Source organism: Vombatus ursinus, unplaced genomic scaffold (assembly GCF_900497805.2).
Source record: "Vombatus ursinus unplaced genomic scaffold, bare-nosed wombat genome assembly UNPS02000580.1, whole genome shotgun sequence".
Lineage (NCBI taxonomy): Eukaryota > Metazoa > Chordata > Mammalia > Diprotodontia > Vombatidae > Vombatus > Vombatus ursinus.
Window position 1 is genome coordinate 456,922 of NW_020940358.1, and position 20,374 is coordinate 477,295.

The 20,374-nt window shown below is 39.7% G+C and overlaps 1 pseudogene; it reads left to right on the plus strand.

Moving 5' to 3' along the window:
- Positions 1-1,122: 1,122 nt before the first annotated feature.
- On the plus strand, positions 1,123-13,856 carry LOC114033999 (annotated as a pseudogene).
- The last annotated feature ends 6,518 nt before the right edge of the window (positions 13,857-20,374 follow it).

Below are 20,374 nucleotides of genomic sequence, written 5' to 3' on the forward strand. Positions count from 1 at the left end.
AAACAGCGCACAATCTGATATAGGCTATACATATACATTCCTATTAAACATATTTTCACATTAGTGATGTTATAAGAATTAGAACCAATAGGAGGAACCACCAGAAAGAGGAAACAAAACTCAACAAAAGTAAAAAAAATAGCAAATAGTATGCTTCGATCTGCATTCAAACTCCATACTTCTTTTTTTGGATGTGGATAGCATTTTCCATCACGAGGCCTTTGGAGATGTCTTAGATCCTTGTATTGCTGAGAACGGTTAAGTCTATCAGAGTTAGTCATCGCACAATGTGGCTGTTACTGTGTACAACGTTCTCCTGGTTCTGCTCACTTCACTCAGCATCAGACCATACAAGTCTTTCCAGGTTTTTCTGAAATCAGCCTGTTAATCATTTCTTATAGCACGATAGTATTCCATTACATTCATATACCACAACTTGTTCAGCCATTCTCCAATTGATGGGCATCCTCTCAATTTCCAATTCTTTGCCACCACAAAAAGAGCTGTCAGCTTATTTCAAGCCTCAGTCAAAACGCCACCTTCTTCTAGAAGCCTTTCCAGGACCCCTTTAATGATGATAGTACCTTCCTTCTGGGATTACTTCCAGTTTACTCTGTCTTTATCTCCTTTGTACATAATTTGTATGGTGTCTCCCACATCAGATTGTAAGTATCTCAAGGGCAGGGATTATTTTTGCTTTTTTTGGTATTCCCAGCAATTTAGCAAGGAAGCAGCTGGTGGTACAGTGGATAGAGTGCTGGGCCCAGAGTCAGAAAGACCTGAGTTCAAATGTGGCCTCAGATGCTTACTAGCAGTGTGACACTTAACCTCAGTCACTTAACTTCAGTTTCCTTAATTGTAAAATGGGGATAATAACCTCCCAGGGTTATTGTAAAGATCAAATGAGATAATATTTTTTAAAGTGCTTGTCACATGGAATGCACTATACAAATGTTTATTCCTTCCTTTCCCCTCAATAGTGCTTGCACGTAGTAATCAATTACAAATGCTTAACTGACTGATCTTGACTTGCCTCCACAGGCTTGTAGGCTGGTCTCACAAAAATACTTCCTTGCCTATGGTTTTTCCAAGCGTCTAGGAAACACTACCTCCTAACTTACTCATGCTTATTCTAAAGATGACAAGTTTGGAACAGATACCTGAGCCTTAATATCCCAAGGTATAGACCTTTTATTTTTTACCTGACAATGTTGTTGTTACTATGGGGCTAAAGGAGAGAACTGTGATTATTGAAGAGAATTGAGGAAGTCCTAAGATAACAGAAGAGGGTATGATGATTGCAAAATAAATTCCTTGAAAGCAAAATATAAGAACATTGGTGTCAGACTTGTCCAGGATTTTGCAAGTGACACTGCTACCCTCGTTCCATAAAGCCAAGGGAGGCTTTGAGAAGATTAGCAAAGGAACAAGTATAATGGAAACCAGTAGAGGTGTGTTGTTAGCTGTTAAGACTGTTATTGCTGAACTTAAGCAGTATAAACCTGTCACAACCCCTGAAGAAATTGCTCCAGTCACTTCAATTTCTGCAAACAGACCTAGAAATTGGCAGCATAATATCCAATGATATTATAAAAAGGAAAAAGGCTGGAAGAAAGGGAAGGATGGAGTAAAAAAAAATTAATAATGAATTAAACATAATTAAAAGCATCAAGTTTGACAGAGGTGGTATCTCTTCATATTTTTATTAATGTAACCAAAGGTCAAAAATATAAATTCCATGATGCTGAGATGAAGGAAACACCCAAGAAACATAGTTTCTGGGTAATTAAAAATCAATTTATTATTTAGGCTAGCAAATGATCAATAAATTGAGGTCGGTGGTTCTCTTGTAAGTCAAAGATCCTGCATGGAGGCCACTTGAATGTTTAAATACCTTTGGAAAAGGTATTGTCTCTGATAGATGGAAATCAACTCTGCTTGGTTAATGAGAGAATGAATATTTTAATAAGAGGTGTGCTTTTTCTTTTTCTTGGGTTTTTTTTTTGTCCTTTTTTAAATATTTTTCTTTTTAGTTTTCAACATTTACTTTTGTAAGATTTTGAGTTCCAAATTTTTTTCTCCCTCTCTCCCTCCTCTCCTCTCCCCCCTCCCCAAGACAGCAAGCAATCTGATATAGGCTATATATGTACAATCACACTAAATATATTTCTACATTAGTCATGTTGTGAAGAAGAATCAGAATAAAAAGGAAAAACCATGAGAAAAAAACAAAACAAAACAAAAGTGAAAATAGTATGCTTCAATCTGCATTCAGACTCCTAGTTCTTATCTCTGGATATGGATAGCATTTTCCATCATGAGTCTTCTGGAATTGTCTTAGATCATTGTATTGCTTCGGAATAGCCAAATCTATCAAAGCTGGTCATCACGTAATGTTGCTGTTATTGTGTACAATATTCTCTTGGTTCTGCTCACTTCAGTCAGCATCAGTTCATGTAAGTCTTTCCAGGTTTTTCTGAAGTCTGCCTGCTAATCATTTCTTATAGAACAATAGTATTCCATTACATTCATATACCACAACTCGTTCAGCCATTCCCCAATTGATAGAGATCCCCTCAATTTCCAGTTCTTTGCCACCATAAAAAGAGCTGCTATAAGTATCTTTGTACACTTTTGGGATGCAGACCTAGTAGTGGTATTAGCCAAACTTTCGGATGGATTAACTGTAATAAAGGTTGGTGAAAAAAGTAATATAGAAGTGAGTAAAAAGAAAGACTGAGTTACTGATGCACTAAATGCTACATGTGCAGGTTTTAAAGAAAGTATAAATCTATGAGGTGGTTGTGCATTTGATGCATTCCAAAAACCTTAAAAATCTTGGCTCCAGCTAATGAAGATTTTTTAAAAATTTGGAATAAAAATAATGAAAAGACATTGAAAATCCTCAAAGTGACCATTGTTAAGAATGCAGAGGTTGAAGGATTATTGATGGTTGCGGAACTTTCACAGAGCTTTTTAGAGATAGTTATGATGTCACACTCAGAGATTTTGAGAGTATAAAAAAAGAACAATTGACCAAAATAAATTTGTGAGACCTGCTTTGTTAGGTACCACTCATGTAGCTTTCCAGTTAACTACTGCAAAAATTGTAGTCACTGGGACAGCTAGGTAGCACAAGTGGATAGAGCTCTGGCCTTAGAGTCAAGAGGACCTGAGTTCAAATGTGACCTCAGACACTTGACACTTACTAGCTGTGTGACCCTGGACAAGTCACTTAACCCAGGTTGCCTCACCAAAAAAAAGCAAAAAAAAAAAAAAAATTGTAGTCACTGAAGTTCCTGAAGAAAAGAAGGAACCTGGAATGAGAAGGTAGCACGGGTGAGGGGTTATGAGGGACATGGTCCAATTTCCTAGCGTTGTGGTTTATCATTATGAACCATGATGCAAGAGATACCTCAAGGCAGAGGACTAATGTCAGAGGAATCAAGTGGAGATACTGACTGAAGTAAAGGCGGATATTTAAGAGGATCACTTATGATAATCAGGTGCTGGTTTAAACTGACAAAAAAAAAGGTAATGGTTTATTGCTATCATTATCTTTGCCTACAGATAACTTATTTTGTACTTTTGTTTCTTTTCTTTTCTTTTTTTTGGGGGGGGGTGAGGCAATCAGGATTAAGTGACTTGCCCAGTGTCACACAGCTAGTGTCAAGTGTCTGAGGTCATATCTGAACTCAGGTCTTCCTGACTTCAGGGTCGATGCTGTTTCCACAGTGCCACCTAGCTGTCCCTGTTTTGTACTTTTGAACAGAAGGATATTTGTGTATTCCTAACAGTGGATGCCAGGCTCGTACTGATGTTCTTCTTTCAACTTAAATCAATTGAGGCATTCTATTTAATTGTGAAATCAGAATTTAATGTTTGCTGTTACTAAAAGAAAAATTCAGAAACAGCTTTTCTGTGTAGAGTAAGAATAATTAAAATTGTATACAAAGCAGGGGAATATCTGATTACGTGACAATCTTTGTGTAATAATTTTTTTTGCTTTAAAAATTTTTTCTGAACCTAATACCAAATAAAATAGATGTTTTCATATACATAGTGTTAACCAAAAACAATATCAGAAGTCTATGAGACATTGCACTGCAACTAGATTTATTATAAGAGAAATTAATATGCATGTGGAACCCTAAGCAAGCAAATAGAATTCACAATTCATACAGAAGTTTGCATATTTATGACAGTACAACAAAAGAAGGAGGAGAAAACAAAAATCACCTCCCAAAGGGGAGTGGTATGAGAGAGAGAAAGGTACAGTAGAGGTAGAAAAAGAACAAAATCCCTCCCAAAGGGAGAAGGAAGGCAGTGGCAAAAGCAGCCTTCTTTTCCATTGGGAACTGCTATAATTGAAGATATAATGGTCTGCCTATCTGCAAGGGTCCCAGCTGCACAAGCAGTTTCTCAGTCTAGTACAGAGTGACTGGTGTCTGTCTTGACTCCCAAGGACACAAAATGAATCCAGCTTGGGGTGCAAACAACAAATTATATCAACTCAAGGTGTTCAGGCCTTTTGCATACTCTGGGTCCAGTGTTTCTGGAAAATATGGCAACTAAAAAAGACAAGTTCAGAGAACCCCTTAAAATTCCTTAACAATAATCATATCACACCTATCAGATTGGCTACCATGACAAAACAGGAAAATGATAAATGTTGGAGAAGAGGTGGGACAATTGGAATACTAATGCATTGTTGGTGGAGTTGTGAAATGATCCAACCCTTTTGGAGAGCAATTTGGAACTATGCCCAAAGGGCTATAAAAATATGCATATCTTTGACCCAGCAATACCATTTCTAGGGCTGTATCCCAAAGAGATCATAAAAATGGGGAAAGGGCCCACATGTACAAAACTATTTATAGCAGCTCTTTTTGTGATGGCCAAGAATTGGAAATTGAGGGGATGTCCATCAATTGGGGAATGGCTGAACAAGTTGTGGTGTATGAATGTAATAGAATACTATTGTTCTGTAAGAAATGATGAGCAGGCAGACTTCAAAAAAACCTGGAAAGACTTAATGAACTGATGCTGACTGAAGTGAGCAGAACCAGGAGAACATGGTACACAGTAACAGCAACATTGTGTGATGACCAGCTTTGATAGACTTGGCTATTCCAAAGCAATACAATGATCTAAGACAATTCCAAAAGACTCATGATGGAAAATGCTATCCATATCCAAAGAAAGAACTATGGAGTCTGAAGGCAGATCGAAGCATACTATTTTCTCTCTCTCTCTCTCTCTCTCTCTCTTTTTTTTTGGGTTTCTTCTTTCTTGTGGTTTTCCTCTTTGGTTCTAATTCTTCTTTACAATTACTAATGTGGAATTATGTTTAATATGATTGTACATGTATAGCTAATATCATATTTCATGCCATCTTGGGGAGGGGGGAGCAGAGGGAGGGGGAGCAAATTTAGAACTCAAAATCTTGTGGAAGTGAATGTTGAAAACTAAAAACAAAATAAATTTAATTAAAAAAAAAACAAAAAAAATCCTTAACAATAATAAAACAGAAAATGAAGGTTATACCTGAAACTAAAGATCCCTATTATGTCTGGCTTGCTTTTCTTTTTAAATCTAGGGGTGAGGTTTCTAGTACTATCCTTCTCGAGCCCCTATCAGTGTATTCCTCATTACAACCAACCAATTTAACTCTATTAGGTTTTTTTTTTTGTAAGGGATTTACTCGGAACTACAAGAATAGTTGGTACAAAGCAATCTCTCCCTCCCCACCCCCAAAAAAAAACAAACCCCAAGGAATACTTTCCCCTTACACACACAAAGTCACCAGGGAAAGTGGGCTCAAACTTAAAATATAAAGGTAGTGAGATACATGTGTTTACTCTTATAGCACCGACACTTATTAGTTGTCACACCACTGGAGGAGTCACATAACCTATCAGACTTTATTTTTTCCACCTTAAAATAAGAATAATACCACCCAAAGGAAAGAGCTTTGTAAACTTAAATAGCTATGTAAATAAAATTATTATTTATTATTATATCTGTACTTCGACCTTCATAGCTTGAGAGTAAGGGAAGCTCGAATGCAGGGGTTTCTTTCCCCAGAGGCCCATGGGCATATGGTGGAGAATGTTGGATCTGTGGAATGTTCAAATCTAGCCTCAGACACTTACTAGTGTGTGACCCTGAGCAAGTCACTCAACCCTGTTTGCTTCAGTTTCCTTACCTATAAAATGAGCTGGAGAAGGAAATGGCAAAGCACTCCAGCATTTTTGCCAAGAAAATCTCAAATAGGGTCATGAAGGGTAGGACATGACTGAAACCAACTGAACAACAAAAAAAGTCTTTCAACCCACACTCTACTAATTCAATTCCCAGCTCTTCAGTGGTTAAAGGAAAACCAAGGAGGTCAACATTCACCAATACAGAAGCAATTTCAAGCAGGAAAGAGCTCGTTGCTCTCTTTCATTCTTTTATGGGCCCATCCTGGACACCAGATTTGGAAAACAGCAAGGGCCAGTCTCTAGTTGGGGGTGTTTTAAGGGCTCCAGGCTATCTCCTATGCCTCAGAGAGCCTGTTTCCTAGTAGAGGAAACAGACCAACCCATGGTTAAATATTCACAGACTCATATCACTATTATAATATCCTCTTAACTGCCATCCTTGTTTCCAGGGGATTCTTATTCAGGTAGGAATTAGACTACCTCTTCTCAAGAATTGGTGGCAATTGAGGCCTTGGTGATGATGAAGCCCACCATCTTCTTTGGTGGAGCACACGCTGATTATGATAATATATGTCAGTAATGTCACGAATAGATGCCATTTCAAGATTCAACAAAGCAGATTGGCTTGTTGTTAATTGCAAAAAAAAAAAATGTCAAATAGTACCAATAAACTTGAAATCTGTCTCTCCTACAATGTTCTTTGTTTTCCTTTTCAACATTCTCTTACTTGACAATATCTCTTGCAAGAGCTGAGAGATCAGTTGAGTTGATCCATCAGTACATTGCTCAACATACTAATAAATACTAACAAAAGTCATCATCTAGGAATAAAATATAAACATGGATTTGTGCTGTGAGCTTTTTCACTTCACTTCTGGGGTTAAAAGGATGGTCACCAGAGCCCTGCCCAAGGCTTTAAATTAGTCCAGCTAATTGCTGTTTTGTTGTCAGTTAAGAGAAATATAGTTTGGGCAGTGAATGCTTGCTAATTGATAGAGGCAAGGAATGCCTGGAACCTTTGATATTTGATAGTGAGATCAGATTTTCAAAGAAGAGCCAGGCTGTATAGTGTATCACAAACTACTTTATAAATGGATGTAACTTCTTACTCTGTAAGGGGAAAAAGCTAGGCACGTTTTTCTCTTAAGGGAAAAGTACTGGCAGGGTAATATGAATCTGTTGCTGTTGGATCAGGCACCAATATACCTGCTTGGTCTGATACCTCCATCTTCCTCATTAACACCACATAGATCAGAAACAGTGGTATGTACTGTAGAAATTGAAATCCCAATATAACAAGATATAAAACACAAAGCCACTATTTTTTTAAGAAGGTAGCAACATTCTCTTCTTTAATTTAAAAAAAATTGCTATTTATGTCGTAACAACTCCTTGGGTTAAGCTGTTCCCTGAAGGTTTAGGCCTGTGAAGCTACATATAAATTTTAGGGTGTGTGATGGGAACTCTTATAGGAACAGCAGTCATATGCAGAAATCCAGCTCTGAAATGTCCTGTGATTCCCTGTGCCTGCACCCCCAGAGATTGCTGAGAGCAGGCTTCTCCAGTGAGATTGCCTCTCCTTTGTTGAGTTGAGATTTTATATCATTCCTGAGTCAAAGAGCCGGTTTATTCTTATGTAGGTAACACAGGGTTCAGGCCTAGATCATTTGCATAAGACTCTCCTCATTAGTGGAGAGAATGATGACTAGATATTGCATGTCTCCATGGGGATGTACTTAACGACAGAGCTTTGAAGAGGAGAGACATTCTCCTTTCTTCCTGTTTTAAGAGAGTTCACAGGCACAGTTCTAAGCTCTCTTCAGAGAGAGATCTATGGAGAAAGAGAATGTAGTTTAAGAGGCAGACATGTAGGAGAAAACTGGCTTCTCAATGTGTCCCTAATTTCTAGTTTCCCTTGCTAGAGACGTCAGAGAATGTCTCCTTGAGTAAGATTAGGACCTTTCTCTAGGTGAAGCTGAGATAGTTTGTTTAATGGGAGAGCTCATTCATTGCATTTATTGCACAGCATATTTTAATAACATCTCTGATTTCTTTTTTTTAATAATTTATTTTGATTTATCAAACATCTCTGATTTCTGTTTGCTATCTGTGTGGGTAAATGAATTTATTCACCATTCACTATTTGTGAAGGTCTTTTGTGTAACTAGAATTTGGGAGGAAGGGTCAAACCTTTCAAAATAAGGTTGAGGTACTCCTTTTTTAAAGGATCATGACAGGGGCAGCTAGGTGGCGCAGTGGATAGAGCACCAGCCTTGGAGTCAGGAGACCTGAGTTCAAATCTGACCTCAGACACGTAATGCTTACTAGCTGTGTGACCTTGGGCAAGTCACTTAACCCCAATTGCCTCATGAAAAAAAAAAAGAATCATGAAACTTAGGGGCAGCTAGGTGGCGCAGTGGATAGAGCACCGACCCAGGAGTCAGAAGGACATGAGTTCGAATCTGGCCTCAGACACATAATGCTTACTAGCTGTGTGACCCTGAGCAAGTCACTTAACCCCATTGCCTAGTCAAAAAAAAAAAAAAGGATCATGACCAGGAAAGTATTTTTAACTTGTGATAAAAATTATTCCCCTAGAATTATTACCAATACTTAGCAAAGTAATAATAATAATAGCTAGCATCTACATAGCACTTACTATACGGTAGGCACTGTATTTAGCACTTTACAAACATTATCTTTACAACAGCTCTGGGAGGTAGGTGCTATTATTATGCCCATTTTGCAGTTGAGGAAACTGAGGCAAACAAAGGATAAGTGACTTGCCCAGGATCTCACAGCCAGTAAGAGTCTGAGGTTGGATTTGAACTTAGGACTTCTCTTAGGATCTAAATCCAGGTTTAGTGCTCTGTCCACTGTACCAACAAGCTGGCTAATCTGATAAACAATCTCTGAGGAGAGCAGAGCAGCCAGCTCTGAGAAGGCTGACCCCTTCTCCTGTTCCTCTCCAAGCAAGAATCAAAGCCTCCACTGGAGAGGGATGGGTAATATTCCTGAGATATCAAATCCTCACATCCAGCTGCATTTAGACAAGCCCACACAGACATATGTAACCTATATGGGCAACACACACACCCCCTCCAAACACTGTATCATCTACCCTATTCTGCATTACTTTGCCGATTTCTGTTACCTTGGATAAATATGTTTGCTAGCTAACAATGATTGTCTTTTGTGCAACAAGCATGTGACTGGAGGGAGCTAAGCCAGCCAAGAATAGGCTATTATGTCCTAAATTGGAATCGGACTTTCCTCCCAGAATGACCAGGAAAAGTGGTTTTTATTCTGAACCGCCAAATAGCATTGAGTCCCTAGGCTGCAAATATCTGATACGTAGAAGATAGATATCCTTCCAGCCTAGAGATAGGAGAGTGGAGGAGCAAACCCCAGCCACTGCCCTCTTCCTGCTTCAACTAAAAATGGAAATGGGGCTTTCTGGATCCCAGATATTATCTATTTATATCCTTGCACCATAGGCAGTCTGCAGCCCTGTGGCTTAGGCTTAAACCCTGTGACATAAGCCAATTTGTATTACAGTATCTCTTGCTTTCATATCATCTACATTTCTCATTATATCACCCTTCCACCCCCTCAGAGTCATTCTTTACAACAAGGAGTTAAAAACAACAGAGGGAAAAAAAAGTCAGCAGAACTAACCAACTCATCAAAAATGTATAACATTATCAGCCAGTATTATTTTCAAGGTCACTTTTCTGATATTCCCAGAATGAATGTTTCCTCTGCATCTAGAAACTTGACAAATCTTGAATCAATCCATTTTCCTTCAGTTCAATACAACAAACCTTTGATGTGAGGCCTACTTGGTCTTGCTTGTCTTTTCTTCAGTGTTCCCCCATATTCCTCACGTATCAAAGGTGCCAAATGGAGGGAAAGTATATGACCCGAGTAGCTTCAGGAGACTAAACATAAAAGTAGTTGTCCAAACGTGCCAAAACATGATCTAATCGTAGCATTGCGTCCAAGTCTGTTAAAACAAAGGCAAATGATTTCTTTATGGTAGATTGTTGGCCAGACATGCAAAAGAGAGATGAAGCATGGTAAACTTGCATATTGTCGTAGGGACTCTGTTAAATAGAAGGTATTGTCTCCTCCCTTCCCCCTTTTCCTGGGCATCTATGGATCCGAGATTGTAATTTGTGAACTGTTAATGAGGCTGTGGCTGCTTTGATGAGGAGATCACCAAAAAAATCTGAAAGAGAAGACTGGGGAATCATGCCTAGTACACTGTATGTGCAGTACAATTAATAATGGGGCCCAGATGCAGCAAAGTGAGAAGTATGGGTGAACATTAGAAACAGCAATGGGCCAGGAAGCGGCCACAGTCTCTACAAAAGTTGGTATAGGGAGCGCCCTCAACCAACTTTATGATAATATCCTTTTCTGCTCTTTAAACTTTGATACTGGGGTGGAGGATGTCTGATACTTCCCACTACAATTGTCCTCTGAGCAAATATGTTCCCTTGGAGAAAACAAAGTTGTGAGATCAGATCTTAATGGGACCTTGTAGCTGACACCAGTCTACGAGGAGTTCAAATATCACAAGAAGCATTGAGTTACAAGCTGTTCAGGAGTGTTTATATTGTAATTTTGTAAGAGCCATTCTCCAGTTGATAAATGGTCAAAAGATGTGAACAGGCAATTGTCAGAAGAAATCAAAGCAATCTATAGTCATGTTAAAATGATCTAAATCACTCTTGATAAGAGAAATCCAAATTCAAACAACTCTGAGCTATCACCTCACACTTATCAGATAGGCTAATATGACAAAAAAGGAAAATGACAAATGCTGGAGGAAATGTGGAAAAATAGGTACACTAATCCACTGTTGGAGGAACTACAAATTGGTCCAAACATTATGGAGAATGATTTGAAACTATGCCCAAAGGGTTATAAAACTGTGCATACCCTTTGACCCAGCAATACCACTACTAGGTCTGTGTCTGAAACAGATCAAAGAAAAAGGAAAAGGACATAAATATATATATATATATATATATATACATACACACACACACACACACACACACACAATTATTTATAGCAGTTCTCATTGTGGTGGCAAAAATAGGAAATTGAGGGGTTGCCCATCAACTGGAGGGTGGCTAAACAAATTGTGGTATAAGACTGTGATGAAATACCATCGTGCTATAAGAAATGATAAGGATGATGGTTTCAGAAAAAAACATGGAAAAGACCTATATGAATTGATGAAGAGTGAAGTGAGCAGAACCAAGAGGTCATTGTAACATTGTTGTCATTACAGCAATATTGTAATGATGATCAACTGTGAAAGACTTGACTACCTTGATTAATATGATGATCCAAGATAATTCAGATTATTAGAGTTAAAGAATACCATCCATGGGGCAACTAGGTGGCACAACAGCTAGAGTACTGGCCCTGCAGTCAGGAGGACCTGAGTTCAAATCTGGCCTCATACACATAACACTCACTACCTGTGTGACTCTGGGCAAAGTCACTTAACCCCAATTGCCTCACCAAAAAAAAAAAAGAAGAAGAAGAAGAATGCCATCCACTTCTAGAGAACTGATGAGCTGGGAGTACAAATTGAAGTATAATTTTTTTTACTTTCTTCATTTTTCTTGGTTTTTTTTTGCAATGTGGCTAATATAGAAATATGTTTTGTCTGATTTCACATGTGCAATTGATATCATATTGCTTGCTTTTTCTTCAGTGGGTAGGAGAGGGCCTGGAAGGAAAGAGAATTTGGAACTCAAAATTTAAAAAAAATTTTTAAATAAATTTTTAAATTAAGAAATATATTATAATTTTATTTGTAATACTGTTCAGTAGTCTACTGTAATCAGTAATACAATTACATATTTCTTCAAATCCCATAAGGTTGGAAGGAGATAAGAATCTTAATGAGGGTAAAGGATGAGCCAATTTAGATAAATTTGTGAAATATTGTACGATAATCTTTCTTGCATTTTAAACTATAGACTAAACAAAATAGAGACTGGGGATCATGGGAAGCTAGGCTGGTCTGATTGTGTCTGTAGAGGTCTAGGCAGGCTCATATTGAAAGGAGGCCTTGGCCTGGTAAGCTCTAGCTTAGACCACCACCTGGTGGCTAATATAGAGATTGCAGTCTGAGTACATATTGCTTCCCATGCATCTGGGAGATAAGAGGATGTGGTCTATCCACCCACTTTGCCTTTCTATTTTTAATGGCCCAGTAAGACAGATGTCTCTGTGTCAAGGAAAGTCAAGGAGTGTTTATTAAGCACCTACTATGTTCCAGGAAGAGGAAACACCCATATCTTTGCATTTATTAAGCACCTACAATGTTTCAGAAACTAGAGAGACAAAGACAAAGAAAACCAGTCTACCATCAAGGCGCTGACATTCTCCTGGACCATACATTGAGTACATCCTTACCTGGAAAAGAATCCCCTCCACTATCTATGTGACAAGTGGTAATCCAGTCTTTGCTTGAAGATCTGTAATGAAGGGGCTTCCTATTTCTTGGGTAGATCATTCTACTTTTAGATAAATCTAATTGTCAGGGTGTTTTCCCTTATATCTAGCTTAAATTCGCCTCTTTGTAATTTAATTTAGGAATGTTAATTTGGCAGTTGAGTGGAGAACAGACTGGAGAGGGCAAAGATTGGAAGTAGTAAGGTCAATTAGGAGGATATTAAAATAATTCAGGCAAGAGATGATGAGGGCCTAGACTAGGGTGGTCATCATGTGAATGAACAGAAGGGGATAGGCAAGTAATGTTGTGGAGATAAAACTGGCCAGATTTGGCAGCTGATTAAGTATGAGGGTTAAGAGATAGAGAAGGGTCAAGGATGATTCCAAGGTTGCAAACCTTGCCTTTACCTGAAAGAAGGAAGCTTAGAGAACGGATTAATTTGAGAAGGGGATGGGGGGAGATAATAAGTTTTGTTTGAGACATGTTGAGTTTGAAATGCTGGTGAGACACTTAAGTTAAAATGTGCACTTAAAACAATGCAGGACGAGGGCTAAGGAAAGCAATTGGGCTGGATAGATAGATTTGGAAATAATTTGCATAAAGATGATAATTAAACCAATGAGAGCTAATGATATCAACAAGCAAGAGGAAAGAGAAGAAGGCATAAGGCAGAACCTTGAGGTTGTTTCTCCCTGGGATTGATTAAATAAAACAAATCAATAGTCTCATGTCCATTAAATGTGTATTTGTAGTGGCAAAATCCAAAATGGGTTTACAAAATCTCAAGAATTCACTATATATTTTTTGGCATTTTCTAATTTGTATGAATGGAGCTGGAAAAAGTCAAGAAACCTTGATGATTGGGCCACCACAAATTTATGTTACATAATCCCAAAGCCCTCACTGCAACCAGGCATGCCTTTTTACAGTTTCTCCAGTTCTCCACAAAACTTATTCCATACCTTTTTATCCCTTCTCAAGACTCCCAAGACCCTCCCCGCCATCTTATCAGCTGAGAACCTTGCCTCAATTCACAGAAAACAATGAGGCTGTTCACCATGAGCTCTTCCTTATTTTATATCACTCAGACATTTTCTTTTACTAGTTCTACCTTTGTACCGGCCGCGCCGACCTTATGGCGGGCGCACCGAACACTCCTCCTGTAAGGAGCAGGCTGCCAGAGTCATACTCACTCTCGAGTCTTCGGTCCTCAGCCGGATAAACACACAGAGACGAGCCATCGGGAAGCGCCAACACCAGAGCTTTATTCAGAGGCCATCACAGCAAGCCATCACAGCAAGCCCAAGCAGCAAGGCCAGAGCAACAGAGCAGGAGCCAAGAGAGAACGCGATCTGACCACGCTCGTTCCTTAAGTACCTCTAAGCCCCTCCTCCCCAGCCCGCTTACTAGCCAATGATTGTAGGGTCAGATACCGGAAGGGGCTGTCTGAGTTTAGCACACCAAGGAAGAGGGAGTGACGTAGGAGGCTAGGACCGGATACAGGAAGGAGGTGTCTGGGATTAGTGCATAGACAGAGTACGTGACCTAGGAAGTCAGGAAGGAGGCATCTGGGGTCAGTGCTACACAAAGGGACCCAGGAAGTCAGGAAGGTCACAAGATGGAGGCGTCTGGGGTTGACGTTGCATATAGGGAGGGGACTAAGCAATATAGGGAGGGGACCAAGCAAAGGGAACTCAGTCCTCTGCCGTCCCACTCCCACGTGGCACCTCCCCTTGCCTCAGGAGCACAAGCTCCGGCTACTTCCTTGCACCCAGCTTATCTCACATAGCACTGCCCACTGCCTCAGGGCTTCTCCGTACCCAGCCCATCCCAGTTCACCACGACTCCGCCTACCACAGCCCCTGCCTCGACTTCCAAAATACCCAGATTCTACCCTACTCTTGCCACAGCGCCCAACTGGCAACTGCCAACATCAGACAGTCCCTCACGTACCTTCACTCCCACCTCAGATGAAAAGTTGACCTTTTTCTTTTCCAAGGCAAACCCCATTACATATACCTTTAATTTAATTCCATCCTATATTCTTCAAGCAGATTATCTTCTCTATTATTCTCACTTTCTCCAATCTTCAGTCTTTCCCTTTCTATTGTCTCTTTCCTTGTTGCCTACAAATACATTCATGTCTTTCTTCAACTATTAAAAAACCTTACTAGCCCTGTTATCTACTGTCATTTCTCTTCCCTTTCTCAGTTAAGCTCCTTGAAGTGTCTCCAATTTCTCTCCTTTCACTTTCTTCTAAACTTTCTGCAATATGGCTTTTGGCCTCATCACTCAATGAAAACTGCTCTCTCCAAAGTCACCAATGATCTCATAATTGCCAAATCTATTCTCCTTTTCTCAGTCTTCATCCTTCTTGACCTCTGTAACCTTTGGCACTGAAGATCACCCTTTTCTCTTGGATACTCTTCCCTCTCTAGGTTTTTATGTTTTATTCTCCTGATTTTTCTCCTTCCTGTTTAACCAGTCTTCAGTCTCCTTTACTGTATCATCATCTAAGCCACTCCCAATAACCACAGGTGTCCCCCAAGGTTCTATCCTGAGCTCCCTTCTTTTCTCCCTCTATATTATCTTGCCTGGTAATCTCATCAGTTTCCGTGGGTTCAATTATCATCTCTATGCAGATAATTCCCAGATCCATATAATCACCCCTAGTCTCTCTTCTCAGTTCCAGTGACTTATTACCAATTACCCTTTGGACATCTCCAATTGTATACCCCTTAGGCATCTCAAACTCAATATGTCCCAAACCACATCTTCCCCAAAAAACTTCTCCTCTCCCAAATACGTCCTTCCAATTACTGAGGCTCACAACCTCGGTGTCATTTTCAACTTCTCTCTCTAACTCATTTCACATATCCAACCTGTTGCCCTGTCTTAGCATTTGTACCTTCACATCTCTTATATATGTCTCCTTCTCTCCACTTACATAGCCAGCACTCTGGTACAGATTTTCATCACGTCATACTTAAGACTATTTCATGAGTCTTCTGGTTGGTTTCCCTGCCTTGAGTCTCTTCCCACTCCAATCCATTTTCCCTCTACTCAACTGACAAAGAGCTCAATAAACTAATGGTTCCCTATTTTCTATTGCTGTTGTTTGTCCTTCATTCTCCAAGAGGGCCATGGCATCAGGAAGATGATGCTGTGACTTGCAAGTGAATTGGATTTAAGTTAGGGAGGGCTGTGTAAGGTCATTAGCCTCACTTTCTCCTCCAGAGCCATCTGGGTCCAGTGGCCAGATATAGATCAGGACAGCTGAAGATGGCCCCCTCATTTTCTATAGGATCAAATATAAAATGCTCTGTTTAACAATGAAAGCCCTGTACAACCTGGCCCCTTCCTAGCTTTCTAATTTTCTTACGCTATTCCCTTCTACATACTCTAAAATTCAGCAACAATAGCCTTCTTGGCTTTTTGTTGTTCCTAGTACACAACAATTCTCTCTCCAGACTTTATGCTTTTTCACTGGTGGTCCCTCATGTTCTCCTTTCCTCATCTCTGCCTCCTGATTTTCCTGATTTCCTTCAAAAACTCATCTCAAGCCTTTCTTGAACTCCACCCCCACCTCCAGCACCACTGCTAAAATAAGCCCACCTTCTATTATAGTATTTATTCTCTCATTAATTTTTAACCAATCACTTTCCAAATGTTGGGAACACTCACTCTTCCAAGGGTATATAAAAGTTCAGCAACCCCCAAGGTCAATTTTTGGTTTACAAGAGAAAGCCACTGACTTCAATCTATTAATTATTTGCTAGCCATAATTAATAAACTGATTATTAATTACCCAGAAACTATATCTGTTGGACTTTTCATTGGTCACATCTACATGGGATACCTTCCTTGAGCCATTCTATTTTTAGTGTCCTGTTTCAGCTTCTTTGCTTCAGCTATCTTCCCCTCACTACGATACAAACTCCTTATATATATGTTCTTTTCTTTTTCTTTTTTTCTATATGTTCTCTTCTTTTGCTTGTGAGGCTGATGACTCTGTGCAACTCTGCCCCATTTAAATCCAATTCATTTGAAAGCCAAGATATCACCCATAACATCATTAGTCTTTGAAACAAAGAATGAACAACAACATGTATAGTCAGCACTTAACATAGTATCTGCAGCATAAGGGCTTAATAAATGCTCCATCTATGTATTTTTTTTTATCCATAGTTGTTTGGATGTTATCTCTCCTATTAGAATGTGAATTCCTTTTGGGAAGTGATCATATTTTTGCCTTTCTTTATATCCCCAGCTCTCAGTGTCTGGCAAATATTAAATACTTAATTAATGCTTGTTGACTAACTTTTCCCATTTCTGTTGGCTATTTGATTAGATAAATGGCTTTATTCCCTATTTGCTATTTGTGATGGTCCTTTATGTAGTGTTTGATGGGAAGTACTTAAGCTAAGAGATAACATCCAGGGAAGCAGATTTTGTTTTGTGCTGATAGACCAACAACATTTGATGAGGCAGACAGATATAATTCTAGTCCGTTTCTCCCACTGTAGAACAGCTAGCTGGCACGGTGGATAGAACACCAAGCCTAGAGTCAGGAGGACCTGAGTTCAAATCGGATCTCAGACCAGACACTTGACACTGACTAGCTGTATGACCCTGGGCAAGTCACTTACCCCCAATTGCCTTGGAAAAAAAATTTAGGGAGCAGCTAGCTAGGTGGCACAGTGGATAGATCAGTGATCCTGGAGTCAGGAGGACCTGAGTTCAAATCTGGCCTCAGACCAGACACTTGACACTGACTAGCTGTGTGACCCTGGGTAAGTCACTTAACCCCAATCACCTCACCTAAAAAAAAGAGAGAGAGAGAGGGAAGAAATAAATACCCAGCCCCAGCCATTCTCCAGCTTCCCTCAAGCTAGGCAGCTAGGTGATACAGTGGATGGAGTCTGGGTCTGAAGTCAGGAAGACCCGAGTTCAAATCTAACCTTAGATAGTTACTAGATGTGTGACATAGGCAAGTCACTTAGCCTCTGCCTGCTTCAATTTCCTCAGTTGTATGCAATCTGAGTCCCAAAGCCCGTTGGTACTGGACTCTCCTCATTGACAGAGATCAATTCCCTGAAGAAGGGAAGAATTGGCAAGAGCCAGAAAAAAAAAAAAAACCTATAGCATTTCTTTGGAGTTCCTTGACGCTTTTCCATTTCCTCAGGCTTAGTAGTTGCTTCTGGCTTCCAGTTTAGAAAGAGAAGATGGATAATACCAGCCTCACTTCAGGTTGCTGAAGGAAAAGACTCTGGGAAGAAGCCAACATGAGAGAAGTTGGCAGTCTCCATCATGTCCCTATCCCTAGCATGCTATTCCAGAGACTTCAGGAAATTTCCTCCTGGGTGAGACCTGTGACTCTCTCTTTTGGTAGGGCTAAGGGCCCCACACCCTCTGGGAAAATTTCACTCTATCTTGTCCGGTTTATATTTTCTTATGATTTCTATTGGTATGAATTTGGATAAATGGGTTTCTTCGCTACTTGCTCTCTCTCTCTTTCTCTGTGTGTGTGTGTGTGTGTGTGTGTTTGTGTGTGCATTCACTGCAAAATTTGTACTTGACAGGAAGGAAGTCAAGCCTTGGATAAAAAGTTTGGGGTCCTGCTTCCCCCCAATTAATGAAACAGTTATCAACAGTTAGTTTGAACCCGAAAATCACATCCCCCAGACAAAAATATGTAAGACAACAGATAGATATAATTCTAACCCAGTATCCCCTCTCTCTAAGGACAGCAGAATGGCCAAGCTTCTCACCTCAACCTCCTGCTTCCCTTCCTGGCAAGAAATAAAGTCTCCTTGGAGAAGGGTGGGAGAAGAAGAGGCTAGAATAGGAATAAGAATAATAATAGTATCTACAGACCAGTGTTGTTGTGAGGATCAAATTATTGTGTGTGCTTAATAAATGCTTATTTCTTTCCTTCTTCCCTCCCTCTCTCCCTCTCTTATTCTCTTCCTCCTTCCGTACCTCTCTCCCTCCCTCCCTCCCTCCCTTCCTTCCTTCCTCCTTTCCTTCTTTCCTTCCTTCCCTTCCTTTCTTCCTCCCTCCCTTCCTTCTTTTTTTCCTTCCTCCCTTTTTTCCTCCCTCCCTCTCTCTCTCTCCCTTCCTTCCTTCTTTCCTTTCTCAAGGAAGAAACCTTAATATATTGTGGAGAAGGGTCAGCCAGATTCCAGAGATATCTATCCATACCACCCACTTGCAAGTCACATTTAGACAACACATGTGGACAAGTGGATGTTACGTGGGCACCCAAATCTTATGTAAAGAATAGCATGTTTTCTGTTTTCATTAATGACACTGACTTTCAAGTAGCTAGGATTTCACCTGTGTGGATGCTTTCTCCACTCACACATGTGATCACAATCAAGTCCCTAGTTCCTTTCTCCCTAGTTTCCACCTCTGTAAAATGGAGATGATCATACTTATGTCACCTACCGCATAGAGCTGTTGTGGGGAAAGCTCTTTGTAGACTTCAAAGTGTAACTTCCTTTTATGCCTTCAGAGTTGGTTTAATGACTTACTTTAAACAAAATAAAAGCACAGGGATCAGCCTGTCACTAGTTCTTTGTGCACTCTACTCCTCTCTAGGGTTTCTGTGTATCTCCTTTGAAAGTAGCTTGTCTATACCTATAGGTGTAGGTGTTGCTTCCTTTTAGAATATAAACCCCTTTAAGGCAGAGAAAGCTTCAAGTTTTTGCTTTTGTATCCTCAGCTCTTAGCACAGGGCTTGGAAGACAAATGCTTGACTAGTCTTTGGACAATAAACACACAGGCTTACATTCAAAGACTTTTCACTCTGGAAAGACCTGTCAGAGTTTGCAATTTGTTGGGACAGCCTTTAAAAGTTCAAGGTCACCTCAGTATTGCAATGAGGCATCTAAGGACTATAGTCCTATATTATTAATAACTTTTTAAAAAGTTCAAGTTCAAGTTTAAAGGTTTTTGTTTTAAATTTAAGCTGTCTGATGGTGGAGAGGTGGGGGCTAGGACACCTGTCGTTGTGCCAGAGGTACTCCCAGCAAAAGTTCCTCAATTAGGAATAAGTACATTTAACCTTTAATCTGGAATTTGGCACAGACTTCCTAGCTCTTTGATCTTTGTGACATGGGCTGAGGAGTTAGAAGTGCCCACTGATCTTATAGAAGGATTTCAGACAGGTATGCCCCCAACCTGAATCTTCATTTTAACTCTTTTATAGTTAGCTTCAGTTGTTCAGTCATTTTTCAGTTGTGTCCAACTCTTTGTGACCCCATTTGTGGTTTTCTTGGCAGAGATACTGGAGAAGTTTGCCATTTCCTTTTCCAGATCATTCTATAGTTGAGGAAACTGAGACGAACAGGGTTAAGTGACTTGCCCAGGGTCACATTACTAGTAAGTGTCTGATTTGAACTCAGGAAAAGGAATCTTCCTGACTCCAGGTTCAGCACTTTATCCACTGTACCACCTTGCTGCCTCCATTAACACTTAGAATCACCTTTAATTAAGAAAATCTAACCATTTTCCAGTTATTGACTAGTTTTTTCTTACTATGCAAACACAGGAGGGAATTAGTACTAAAAATTAGCAGTACAGAAGTCCTGATGAATTAGCAATTTGTTTTTCCACATTTGTAAGGCCAGTATATTAACTTTAGAGTCAGAGGAATTGGGTTCAAATTATGCCTCTGACA